Raw genomic sequence first — 14,388 nt, forward strand, 5'->3', positions numbered from 1 at the left:
TCTCGAATTTGCGTTAAAGTGTACGTACTATAATACAATAACGTAATTGCACATGTAATCACATATACCGATATGTTTACTTTATTATTCAACAGATTCTGTGAATAACGTGTAGAAAATACATTCACGATTATCAAACTATTTAGTACTATAAGAGCAGAAATATTTATTTAACAATTAAGTTACAATACTTCTATATTATCACTACATCTGAAAAACAAAAAAGTTATATTGTAGTGTGAAAAACTCACCCAATATTACCTAACATAAAATATAAATTCAAAAACTACCGCAGTCTAAACTACTCAAAGACACTAAGAAACCATACTACTTTTCTAAGTTCAAACTAGCAATATGCACATGAGCAAAACTTGGAAAGTAATTCACGGGGTTATAAATGAAAAAACAAATTTCTCACCTACAATTAATAAAATTTAATCACTTAGCGCTAACATTGGCTTTGATCGTGTGTATAATACGTTATTATTAGCATATTTTAGCTAATTTTAGCAAATGCATTTTTAGCACGTGAGTTATTCTAAATTGGCTGTTTATTCTGGTTCACCAGCCGTAAATCATTCAGTGTTCACAGGAAGTAAACTTTTGCATGTAGTTACCATTCAGCTAACTTGTTCATAAACAAATAATGTATATTGTTTTGATTATAGTGACATTTGTTTTAAAAGTCAATGTTCAAAATGTTTTGTTTGAATTGTTACTCTGTCGTCTACTAAATGACTTCAGAGTGAAAGACAAAGACAGTACCAGACTGAGTTATTATTGTTATTATTACATCTGTATTAAATGAAGTCTGCATATGTTTTTCAGATGTACTTTTGTAAGCATAAAAAACACACGAACTTTGCGAAAAGAATTGTTATAACAAGGAAGCAGGTAAAGCAACTGTTCGACTGTTGAGGGTCATTATGCGTTTACGTACATTGGTGTGACAAGTGATCCGTTCTTGACGTGAACAAATATCTATCCCCTCTTATCGGTTTAGAAAAGATCGTTCGACGCCCCTTTCTCTAACTTCCATGATCACTATACGCCACTTTTACGATAACTTGGCAACTCATTTACTTACTTTCTTTTTTCATTACAAGTATATACTGACTTCATTAGTGTTACCCTAAATTTATCATGTAGCATAGTGGTTGATGCATCAAACTCAAGATTGGTAGACCAGGTTTCAAATCCTTCCTTCAGTTGTAAAGTAAAAAGGCTTCCCCGGGACGTGTGTGCCAAAGAATCAATGAGAAGGCTAGATTCACTGACTGTCACAGTGTAATACCTGCTTATCGCAATTGAGAGGGCCATCCACAGAACTCACACTGGACAGGGGATTCCTCCACTGCTAGTATGGGGTAGACAAGACAATAGTACTGGAAATGAAATACACATACACCAAAATATCGAGTTAAAGCTCCTGGCTTTAATACCTCTAAAAATAATTACAAGAAATAAAGTACAAAAAATACAATGAATAAAGTCACTAAAATAGGGGATTGCTCAGGGAAGTGTGCATTGGTGATAACTTTGTTCCAGGATGTATTAATGGACGACAGTCAACGGCTTCTGCAACATGACAACGAAGAAATACAGGAGTCTTGCTTGCAGAGGAGCGCTGGTTTGCTGGAGGGCACCGCTGAAAGCAGGAGATCGCGAGCAGTTCATACAAGTCTCACAGAATGATGGTTGTAGCCTGTAGTATCGTATCGTAGCAGAACACACAGGAAAGCAAGTTGAAGTGACGGACACCAAGTTGAAATGATCGACCCAAACTGTCTTTAGTCTGTCCAATTTATAGGCAGTGACACCACCTGGGTTTCCACATGAGTCAATGAGAATGTAATCTTGCTAGCAGCTGTGTCACGTAGGCAACTCAGTAGATCATAAACATTCTTTGTTATTCAAATAACAGCACACCTGGTAGATTCCAATTTTCCTTTCAAAGTTGTAAACACCCTTTGTTATGTAAATTACAAGCAAACCCGGTAGAACCCACTGTCCTTCCATAGTTGAAACAAGTATAACCTGTCAATCACCTTTATGACAGTTATCACAATACACACAGTTTCTTCCCATGATTCCATGCACACTTTCATTTGCAGGGTTTGAGGTAATATGACAAAACATGGAATACAGGATGCTGACACTGACCAAGATTCAATCAGTCACTAACACATCACTGATGAATGGATCATGTGATGCAGCGAAATCTGACAAGTGATGAGTAGATCGAGTGATGCAGCAAAATGTGACAATTGACGAGTAGATCGAGTAATGAAGCAAAATATGACAATTGATCAATGGGTCGAGTGATGCAGCAAGATGTGATGAAAAGATCAAGTGATACAGCAAGATGTGATGAGTAGATCGAGTGATGCAGCAAGATGTGATGAGTAGATCGAGCGATGCAGCAAGATGTGACAAGTGATCAATGGTATGAATGATGCAGTAAAATGTGACAAGTGATCAAAGAGTCAAGTGTCGCAGCAAGATGTGAAAGTGATGAATGGGTCAAGTGATGCAACAAAATCTGACAAGTGATCAATGGATCGAGTGATGCAGCAAAAGGTGACAAGTGATGAATGGGTCGAGTGATACAGCAAGATGTGATGAGTAGATCGAGTGAGGCAGCAAGATGTAACAAGTGATCAATGGTATGAGTGATGCAGCAAAATGTGACAATTGACGAGTAGATCGAGTGATGCAGCAGGATGTGACAAGTGATTAGTAGATCGAGTGATACAGCAAGATGTGAAAAGTGATGAGAAGATCGAGTGATGCAGCAAGATGTGACGAGTGATGAGTACATCGAGTGATACAGCAAAATGTGACAAGTGATGAGTAGATCGAGTGATACAGCAAGATGTGACAAGTGATGAGTAGATCGAGTAATGAAGCAAAATATGACAATTAATTGGTCGAGTGATGCAGCAAGATGTGATGAAAAGATCAAGTGATACAGCAAGATGTGATGAGTAGATCGAGTGATGCAGCAAGATGTGATGAGTAGATCGAGCGATGCAGCAAGATGTGATGAGTAGATCGAGTGATGCAGCAAGATGTGATGAGTAGATCGAGTGATACAGCAAGATGTGATGAGTAGATCGAGTGATGCAGCAAGATGTGATGAGTAGATCGAGCGATGCAGCAAGATTTGACAAGTGATCAATGGTATGAGTGATGCAGTAAAATGTGACAAGTGATCAATGGGTCAAGTGAGGCAGCAAAATATGACAAGTGATCAATGGGTCAAGTGATGCAGCAAAATGTGACAAGTGATGAATGGGTCAAGTGATGCAACAAAATCTGACGACTGATCAATGGATCGAGTGATGCAGTAAAAAGTGACAAGTGATCAATGGGTCAAGTGATGCAGCAAGATGTGACAAGTGATGAATGGGTCAAGTGATGCAGCAAAATGTGACAAGTAATGAATGGGTCGAGTGATGCAGCAAGATGTGATGAGTAGATTGAGTGATGCAGCAAGATGTGATGAGTAGATCGAGTGATGCAGCAAGATGTGACAAGTGATCAATGGTATGAGTGATGCAGCAAAATGTGACAATTGACGAGTAGATCGAGTGATGCAGCAAGATGTGCTAATTGACGAATAGATCTAGTGATACAGCAAGATGTGACAAGTGATGAGTAGATCGAGTGATACAGCAAGATGTGACAAGTGATAAGTAGATCGAGTGATGCAGCAAGATGTGACAAGTGATGAGTACATCGAGTGATACAGCAAAATGTGACAAGTGATGAGTAGATCGAGTGATACAGCAAGATGTGACAAGTGATGAGTAGATCGAGTGTTGCAGCAAGATATGTTGAGCAAATTAAAAGCAATGTGTTGAGCAAATATTAAGCAATGTGTTGAGCAAATATAAAGCAATGTGTTGAGCAAAAATAAAGCAATGTGTTGAACAAATATGAAGCAATGTGTTGAGCAAATGAAAAGCAATGTATTGAGCAAATGTGAAGCAATTCATGGAGCAAATATAAAGCAATGTGTTGAGCAAATGTGAAGCAATTCAGGGAGCAAATATAAAGCAATGTGTTGTGCAAATTGTCGCATACAACTTGTTTACCACTTCCGTGTTACTGAGAATGTTGTAGAACCGTACTGTGTCTGGGTGGAATTTTTAGAAACTGGTTGAATAGGTAATAGAACACTTTAGGGGGCAATAGAAGGTAATGGAACATTCTAGAAATTTGTAGTAAGACTCATTATGTATGCTGATGTAATGGTCTATTTATAGACAGTGTGGGTATATATATAGGGGAGTTGTTCAGCACTGAGATCAGATCGGAGATCTCGTTGAATTGTATTGGAGTTTAAGTATCTAGTCATTGGAGTAGTGGAGTTTTACCGCGTTATTGTACTTGATGTTTGCAGAGTATAATAATACCAGTACCAGTTGAAACCTCATCTGTTGGCTCAGTGTTCGTATTTTATCATCACCGCCAGGAAAGTCTTTTGTTACTGTTTCCATTTTGGTATTTGAACTATCACACCTGTACTATACCAATTACGGTAATATTACGTTGCGCGTGACATCTGGGGGCTTGTCCGGGAACAGTGAAGACATATAGAAGACAACATGGCCAGCGAGATAAAAGATATGTCGAAACAAGAGTTGATGGAATGGGCGGATGAACTGGGAATGACTGGAGAAGACAAAAGGAAATTTATTTTGGAGCAACTGAGTTCTCAGCGAGCTGACAGACAAGCGGCGAGGGAGGAGAGAAAGGCAAAAATGGAAATAGAAGTAGAGGTGAGGAAAATGGAGATTGAGGAAAGAAAGGAAAAGTTACGATTGGAAGCGGAAGAAAAGGAAAGAGAATTTGAATTGAGGAGATTAGAGCTGCAAGCAGCAATGCCGGGGTTCCAACAGGCTGATTTTGGTGGTCAACGAAATGTGGTCAGTGATGCACAGTCACCAAAGTTGCCTGCATTTGTTGATGGTAAGGACGAACTTGATAGTTATTTATTGCGGTTTGAGAGGTTTGCAACGAATGCGAGTTGGCATAGAGATGGATGGAACACAAAATTGAGTGCGCTGTTGACTGGTAGAACACTGGAAGTATATTCCAGGATGTCCGACACTGATGCAGTTGACTATGATCGTGTGAAGGTGGCGCTGTTGACAAGATACAATTTCACAGAGGATGGGTACAGGAAGCGATTCCGTGAAATTAAACCTGACCAGTTAATTGTGCGGCTTAAGAATTATTTTGCTAAATAGGTTGAGTTGTCAGGTACTGCAGCAACATATGATGGTGTTACCGACTTGATGGTGAAGGAGCAGTTTATTGGTGCCTGTACAAAAGATCTTGCAGTTTATCTTAAAGAAAGAGCACCCAAAGATTTAGATGAGTTGGCAGTAATAGCAAAGCAGTACCTCGTGGCACATGGTCGACAGTTATCCGCAAAGGACCAGGTGAGGTGTAATGATAATAAGAATGCCTTTGGAACTACTGATGTGGGACAGGGTAGTAGTATCTGGTGTTATGTATGTCAGGGTGTTGGTCATCGAGAAGCACAATGTCCATCCCGCGTTACTGATGTCAACCATGACAAAGGTGAACAGTGCCTTCAGTGTGGTGCCATAGGACATGTGGTTAAGTTCTGCCATAGTGGACAACACAGGGGTCAAGAAAGAAAGAGTGTCAAACCCAGCACTACTACTGGTGCAGCTGCAATGGTTAAAGAGGAGTCTAATATCAGTGCTAGCTGTGCTGTTCACATTAGCAGTGATGTCCCTAAAATGATTGAGAAGGACCATTTGTTGTTAGCATCGGGGGAGCAGTTAAAGGTTGTGAATGGTGCATGTATGGAACGGAGTGGCGTTGTGGAGGACAGGACTTTGTCTGTGGGTCAAGGGAAGGTTGGTGACACAGTTGTGACCATGTTGAGAGACACTGGGTGTAATGGCATTATAGTCAAGAAGCGCTTGGTACCAGATGACCAGTATACAAAAAAGATGGGTCATATATTGATGGTTGATTGTACTGTAAGAAGGGTTCCAGTCGCCATGGTGGAAATTGATACGCCACATTTAAGAGGCACGGTTGAAGCATTATGTGTGCAGGACCCAATCTATGAGTTAATTGTTGGGAATGTGCCCATAGCAAGACCACCAGATGACCCGGATCCAGTGTGGAATGTGAGTGGAGCAGTAACAAGAAGAGCGCAAGCGAAGAAATCTGGTAAGGTGAAGCCACTCAAAGTGTGTGATGTAAAGACTGGAGCACATGTAACAAAAGACAAATTAGTCGAGATGCAGCAAGCAGACACATCGTTGAAGAAGTATTATAATAAGAGAGAACCAGAAGTGAGAGGGCACCATACAACCGAGTTCCACGTATATGGAGGCTTGCTATATCGTGTGTATCGGGATCGTTCAGTTCCAGGAGGCAAGACGGTACGTCAAGTGGTTGTGCCGAAACTGTTGAGGACTCGTGTTATGGAGATTGCCCATGATTCAATATTTGGTGGACACATGGGGATAAAGAAGACAGAAGACCGGATTGTGACTAGCTTTTATTGGCCTGGGCTACATCAAGATGTTACCAGTTTTTGTAGATCGTGTGATGTGTGCCAGAAGACTGTTTCAAAGGGATCAGTTGTGAAGGCCCCGTTAGGTAAGATGCCTTTAATTGATATGCCATTCAAGCGTGTGGCTATAAATTTGGTTGGACCAATTACACCAGCCAGTGACGGGGTCATCAATACATCTTAACTATGGTGGACTATGCTACACGGTATCCAGAGGCCGTTCCACTTAAAAATATAGATACAGAGACTGTAGCCGAGGCGTTGATTGACTTTTATAGCCGATTGGGGGTTCCAGAAGAAGTACTAAGTGACATGGGGACTCAGTTTGTGTCAGAATGCATGCAAGAAGTATCAAGATTGCTCAGCATTAAGAGACTGACGTCTACGCCCTATCACCCCATTTGTAATGGACTGGTGGAAAAGTTTAATGGTACTTTGAAGAAGATGTTAAAGAGGTTATGCCATGAACAACCAAGGCAATGGCATCGGTATATTAGTGCTTTACTCTTCGCATATAGAGAGGTATCACAGGAGTCAACTGGTTTTTCCCCATTTGAGCTGTTATATGGTCGAACGGTTAGAGGCCCAATGAAGATTCTTAAAGAGTTATGGACCGAAGAGAGCGATACTCCTGAGATAGTTAATAGTTACCAGTATGTGTTTGAGTTGAGAGATCGGTTAGAACAGACTTTAGAGATTGCTCGAGAGGAATTACAAAAAGCACAGAACCGATACAAGTGTTACTATGATCGTAAAACAAAGAAGCAAGTGCTTAAGGAAGGAGATAAGGTGTTAATTTTGCTGCCAACTGACAACAACAAGCTATTGATGCAGTGGAAGGGTCCTTATGTGGTGGAGCAGGTAATAGGCAAAAACGATTATCGAGTGAGGGTAGGTGACAAAGCGAAGACGTATCATGTAAATATGTTAAAGTTGTATGTTGAGCGGGAGACGTCACCTCAGCCAGATGGAAGTGAGACAAGTTACTCACCAAATACGGCCATAGACTTGATGAATACTGTGCGCGCAGCTACAGTGGGGTGCAATGAGTCAGATGAAGAGAATGCTGTAGACGAAGATGATCTTCTAGAGTTAGGAACTTGTAAACCCAAGGAGTCAGGTACAGATGTTCAAATTGGTACAGACCTAACAGAACACCAGAAAAAAGAACTGGTGGGTTTAGTCAATACTTATGATAAGATGTTTACTGACTTGCCAGGAAAGACCAAGATAATCAGTCATAAGATTGACCTGACAAATGATACACCAATACGATCTAAGCCGTACTCACTACCATATGCAATAAGGGAGAACCTTAGGCAAGATATTGAAGATATGTTAAAAATGGGAGTAATCAGGAAGTCCACATTACCCTATGCGTCACCGGTGGTGATTGTAAAGAAGTAAGATGGATCGAATCGCATATGCGTAGACTATAGGAAATTAAATAAGGTCACTGTAACCGACCCTGAGCCAATGGTAACAACAAGGGATATATTTCAGAGGCTACATAATAGTAAGTTCCTGTCAAAAATTGATTTAAGTAAGGGTTATTGGCAGATACCAGTAGCTGAAGAAGATATACCAAAGACAGCATTTGTTAATCCCGATGGAACTTATGAATTTTTAAGGATGCCATTTGGAATGAAGAAGTCGGGAGCTACTCTGGTGCGGGGAATCAGGAAATTATTGTCAGGTATGGAGGGGGTTGGAAGCTATATAGATGACCTGATAGTTTATTCAAGCTGCTGGGATGAGCATGTTCAAGTATTATCTGAGTTGTTACGAAGACTGAGGGCAGCGGACATAACAGCTAGACCATCCAAGTGTGTTCTGGGTGCAACATCAGTAGAATTCCTGGGTCATGAAATTGGACACAATTGGGTAAATCCGAGTCACGACAACATGGAAATAATTCGAGAAGCGCAAAGACCAGCGACCAAGAAAGGTGTCCATCATCCTTTGGGCTGGTCAATTACTGCAAAGACCACATTCCCTTATTCGCAACTATTGCAGCACCCCTGAGTGATCTACTATAGAAAGGACAACCCAACAAAGTTGTATGGGGAGAGGCCCAGGAGAAAGCATATAACACTTTGCGGAAATACTTATTGGGCAAACCAATTTTGAAGTTGCCAGACCCACAGAAACCGTTTGTGTTGCGGACGGACGCGTCTCAGGTAGGAATTAGAGCAGTACTTATGCAAAATCATGGTGAGAAGCTTCATCCAGTTGCGTATGCAAGTAAGAAGTTATCCGATGCAGAAAAGAAATATTCAACAGTAGAAAGGGAATGTTTAGCCATTGTATGGGGCGTGAATAAACTTCGCCTATATTTAGCCGGTGTGGAGTTCATTTTGCAGACGGATCATCAACCATTGTCTTACTTGGATAAAGCCAAGTTTGCAAATGACCGAGTGATGAGATGGGCGATGACTCTGCTAGGATATAATTATCGTGTTGAGGATATTCCTGGACGGGACAATGTGGTAGCGGACTACCTGAGTAGATTGATGGACTGAGGAACTTTGAACAGTATAGTAGAATGTTATTCGTTTATGACTGTATTTCATATTTTATTATATTCTACTGTATGTGATTTTCGAACTTATGTACTCAGAGCTTTATTCAGTTCGATTTGATATATTGTATTGTTGTTTTATTTGAAATTGTTATCGTATTCGTATTATTGACGTCGTTGCTAGTCATGTAATATTATATGTTATAATATTCTTGAGAGGGGAGGCATGTCGCATACGACTTGTTTACCACTTCCGTGTGACTGAGAATATTCTAGAACCGTACTGTGTCTGGGTGGAATTTTTAGAAACTGGTTGAATAGGTAATAGAACACTGTAGGAGGCAATATAAGGTAATGGAACATTCTAGAAATTTGTAGTAAGTTCCAGACTCATCATGTATGCTGATGTAATGGTCTATTTATAGACAGTGTGGGTATATATAGGGGAGTTGTTCAGCACTGAGATCAGATCAGAGATCTCATTGAATTGTATTAGAGTTTAAGTATCTAGTCATTGGAGTAGTGGAGTTTTACCGCGTTATTGTACTTGATGTTTGCAGAGTATAATAATACCAGTACCAGTTGAAACCTCATCTGTTGGCTCCGTGTTCGTATTTTATCATCGCCGCCAGGGAAGTCTTCTGTTACTGTTGCCATTTTGGTATTTGAACTATCACACCTGTACTATACCAATTACGGTAATATTACGTTGCGTGTGACACAAATATAAAGCAATGTGTTGAGCAAAGATAAAGCAATGTGTTGAGCAAATGAAAAGCAATGTGTTGAGCAAATATAAAGCAATGTGTTGAGCAAAGATAAAGCAATGTGTTGAGCAAAGATAAAGCAATTTATTGAGCACATATAAAGCAATGTGTTGAGCAAAGATAAAGCAATGTGTTGAGCAAAGATAAAGCAATGTGTTGAGCAAATATAAAGCAATGCGTTGAAAAAATATAAAGCAATGTGTTGAAAAAATATAAAGCAATGTATTAAGTAAATATAAAGCAATGTGTTGAACAAATATAAAGCAATGTGTTAAGTAAATATAAAGCAATGTGTTGAGCAAATATAAAGCAATGTGTTAAGTAAATATAAAGCAATGTGTTGAGCAAATATAAAGCAATGTGTTGAACAAATATAAAGCAATGCGTTGAAAAAATATAAAGCAATGTGTTGAACAAATATAAAGCAATGTGTTAAGTAAATATAAAGCAATGTGTTGAAAAAATATAAAGCAATGTGTTAAGTAAATATAAAGCAATGTGTTGAACAAATATAAAGCAATGTGTTAAGTAAATATAAAGCAATGTGTTGAGCAAATATAAAGCAATGTGTTAAGTAAATATAAAGCAATGTGTTGAGCAAATATAAAGCAATGTGTTGAACAAATATAAAGCAATGTGTTGAGCAAAGATAAAGCAATTTATTGAGCAAATATAAAGCAATGTGTTAAGTAAATATGAAGCAATGTGTTGAGCAAATATAAAGCAATGTGTTGAGCACATATAAAGCAATGTGTTGAGTAAATACAAAGCAATGTGTTGAGTAAATACAAAGCAATATGCTGAGCAAATATAAAGCAATGTGTTGAGCAAATATAAAGCAATGTGTTAAGTAAATATAAAGCAATGTGTTGAGCAAAGATAAAACAATTTATTGAGCAAATATAAAGCAATTTATTGAGCAAATATAAACCAATGTGTCGAGCAAAGATAAAGCAATGTGTTGTGGAATATTGTGAGTACACTGCCTTGTTGTATGCTATTGTGAGTACATTGCAATGTTGTAGACTATTGTGAGTACACTGCAATGTTGTAGACTATTGTGAGTACACATCAATGCTGTAGACCATTGTTAGTACACTGCAATGTTGTAGACTATTGTGAGTACACTGCAATGTTGTAGGATATTGTGAGTACACATCAATGTTGTAGACTATTGTGAGTACACAACAATGTTGTAGACTATTGTGAGTACAGTGCAATGTTGTAGACTATTGTGAGTACACATCAATGTTGTAGGCTATCGTGAGTACACATCAATGTTGTAGGCTATCGTGAGTACACATCAATGTGTTGAGCAAAGATAAAGCAATTTATTGAGCAAATATAAAGCAATGTGTTAAGTAAATATGAAGCAATGTGTTGAGCAAATATAAAGCAATGTGTTGAGCACATATAAAGCAATGTGTTGAGTAAATACAAAGCAATGTGTTGAGTAAATACAAAGCAATATGCTGAGCAAATATAAAGCAATGTGTTGAGCAAATATAAAGCAATGTGTTAAGTAAATATAAAGCAATGTGTTGAGCAAAGATAAAACAATTTATTGAGCAAATATAAAGCAATTTATTGAGCAAATATAAACCAATGTGTCGAGCAAAGATAAAGCAATGTGTTGTGGAATATTGTGAGTACACTGCCTTGTTGTATGCTATTGTGAGTACATTGCAATGTTGTAGACTATTGTGAGTACACTGCAATGTTGTTGACTATTGTGAGTACACTGCCTTGTTGTAGGCTATTGTGAGTACACTGCAATGTTGTAGATTATTGTGAGTACACATCAATGTTGTAGGATATTGTGAGTACACATCAATGTTGTAGACTATTGTGAGTACACAACAATGTTGTAGACTATTGTGAGTACAGTGCAATGTTGTAGACTATTGTGAGTACACATCAATGTTGTAGGCTATCGTGAGTACACATCAATGTTGTAGGCTATCGTGAGTACACATCAATGTTGTAGACTTGTGAGTACACTGCAATTGTGTAGACTATTGTGAGTACATTGCAATGTTGTAGACTATTGTGAGTACTCTGCAATGTTGTAGACAATTGTGAGTACCCTGCAATTTTGTAGACTATTGTGAGTACACTGCAATGTTGTAGACTATTGTGAGTACACTGCAATGTTGTAGACTATTGTGAGTACATTGCAATGTTGTAGACTATTGTGAGTGCATTGCAATGTTGTAGACTATTGTGAGTACATTGCAATGTTGTAGGCTAATGTGAGTGCATTGCAATGTTGTAGACTATTGTGAGTACATTGCAATGTTGTAGACTATTTGAGTACACTGCAATGTTGTAGACTATTGTGAGTACACTGCAATGTTGTAGGCTATTGTGAGTACACATCAATGTTGTAGACTATTGTGAGTACACTGCGATGTTGTAGACTATTGTGAGTACATTGCAATGTTGTAGGCTAATGTGAGTACATTGCAATGTTGTAGGCTATTGTGAGTGCATTGCAATGTTGTAGACTATTGTGAGTACACATCAATGTTGTAGACTATTGTGAGTACATTGCAATTTTGTAGACTATTGTGAGTACACTGCAATTTTGTAGACTATTGTGAGTACACTGCAATGTTGTAGACTATTGTGAGTACATATCAATGTTGTAGACTATTGTGAGTCCACTGCAATTTTGTAGACTATTGTGAGTACATTGCAATGTTGTAGACTATTGTGAGTACTCTGCAATGTTGTAGACAATTGTGAGTACCCTGCAATTTTGTAGACTATTGTGAGTACACTGCAATGTTGTAGACTATTGTGAGTACACTGCAATGTTGTAGGCTATTGTGAGTACACATCAATGTTGTAGACTATTGTGAGTACACTGCCTTATTGTAGGCTAATGTGAGTACACTGCAATGTTGTAGGCTAATGTGAGTACACTGCAATGTTGTAGACTATTGTGAGTACACTGCCTTATTGTAGGCTAATGTGAGTACATTGCAATGTTGTAGACTATTGTGAGTATACAGCAATTTTGTAAGTTATTGTGAGTACTGTGCACATATTACTTCATATATCTAATAGTTTGATGGTGTCATGATGGAGAATAACTATCCTAATGGTTTCAAATAAAGCACCAAAAAGGCACTATTTTGTTAACCATTGTGTTGCTCTTGGTAACTGATATGAATATAGCAATTTTTACATAATTTAATGAGAATATTTTCAAAATTTAAAATAAAAATTTACGCACAAGATGTTATCATAAAACAGTAGAATAAATGGTAATGCACCACCACTACCAAGTAGTAGATAACAAAAAGGTTAATAATTATTTAACTATCGTTAATTGGAAAATATTTACAGACAAATGGAGTCGTCGATGTGAAAATCGACAGATAGTAAAAGAGATGCTTGAGAATATTTTAGATTTTTATAATTGGTATCTCATCTACTCACCTGATGGATATAAATTTTGAGTTAAAGACAATTTACATTTTATATATATCCAGGGACAGAAATACCACAAATCTACCACTAAAGCTATTTTAAAAGCCATATATATAGTCACCCGATGGATTTGAAATGTGTGGATTTTTGTAACATGCGTGTACAGCTGTCTATTCATAATAGTACAACAACGATGCAATAACATAGCATGACTATTACCACCTTGCCTATTACAAATCTAGAATAAATAACGAATGAGTAGATACGATCGTTTTGTAAGCTTCTCAGCTTCCAGTAAAGGTAAAAGAAAAATGCGAAGAGCTCAACCAATAATACTAGTTGTCGTGAAGTGTGTATAAGAAACTGTGTGTTGGAAAGCAGAGTTGTAATTATGTAATTATTAATTACAATGAATTACGTGTTGCATACCAGAGTTGTAATTATGTATTTATTAATTATAATGAATTACGTGTTGTACACCAGAGTTGTAATTATGTATTTATTAATTATAATGAATTACGTGTTGTACACCAGAGTTGTAATTATGTAATTATTAATTACAATGAATTACGTGTTGCATACCAGAGTTGTAATTATGTATTTATTAATTACAATGAATTACGTGTTGTACACCAGAGTTTTAATTATGTATTTATTAATTATAATGAATTACGTGTTGTACACCAGAGTTGTAATTATGTATTTATTAATTATAATGAATTACGTGTTGTACACCAGAGTTGTAATTATGTATTTATTAATTATAATGAATTACGTGTTGTATACCAGAGATTTAATTATGCATTTATTAATTATAATGAATTACGTGTTGCATACCAGAGTTGTAATTATGTATTTATTAATTATAATGAATTACGTGTTGTATACCAGAGTTGTAATTATGTATTTATTAATTATATTGAATTACGTGTTGTACACCAGAGTTGTAATTATGTATTTATTAATTATAATGAATTACGTGTTGCATACCAGAGTTGTAATTATGTATTTATTAATTATAATGAATTACATCTTGTACACCAGAGTTGTAACTATGTATTCATTAATTATAATGAATTACGTGTTGCATA

This window comes from Saccoglossus kowalevskii, chromosome 9 (genome assembly GCF_978046115.1).
Source record: "Saccoglossus kowalevskii chromosome 9, keSacKowa6.1, whole genome shotgun sequence".
Lineage (NCBI taxonomy): Eukaryota > Metazoa > Hemichordata > Enteropneusta > Harrimaniidae > Saccoglossus > Saccoglossus kowalevskii.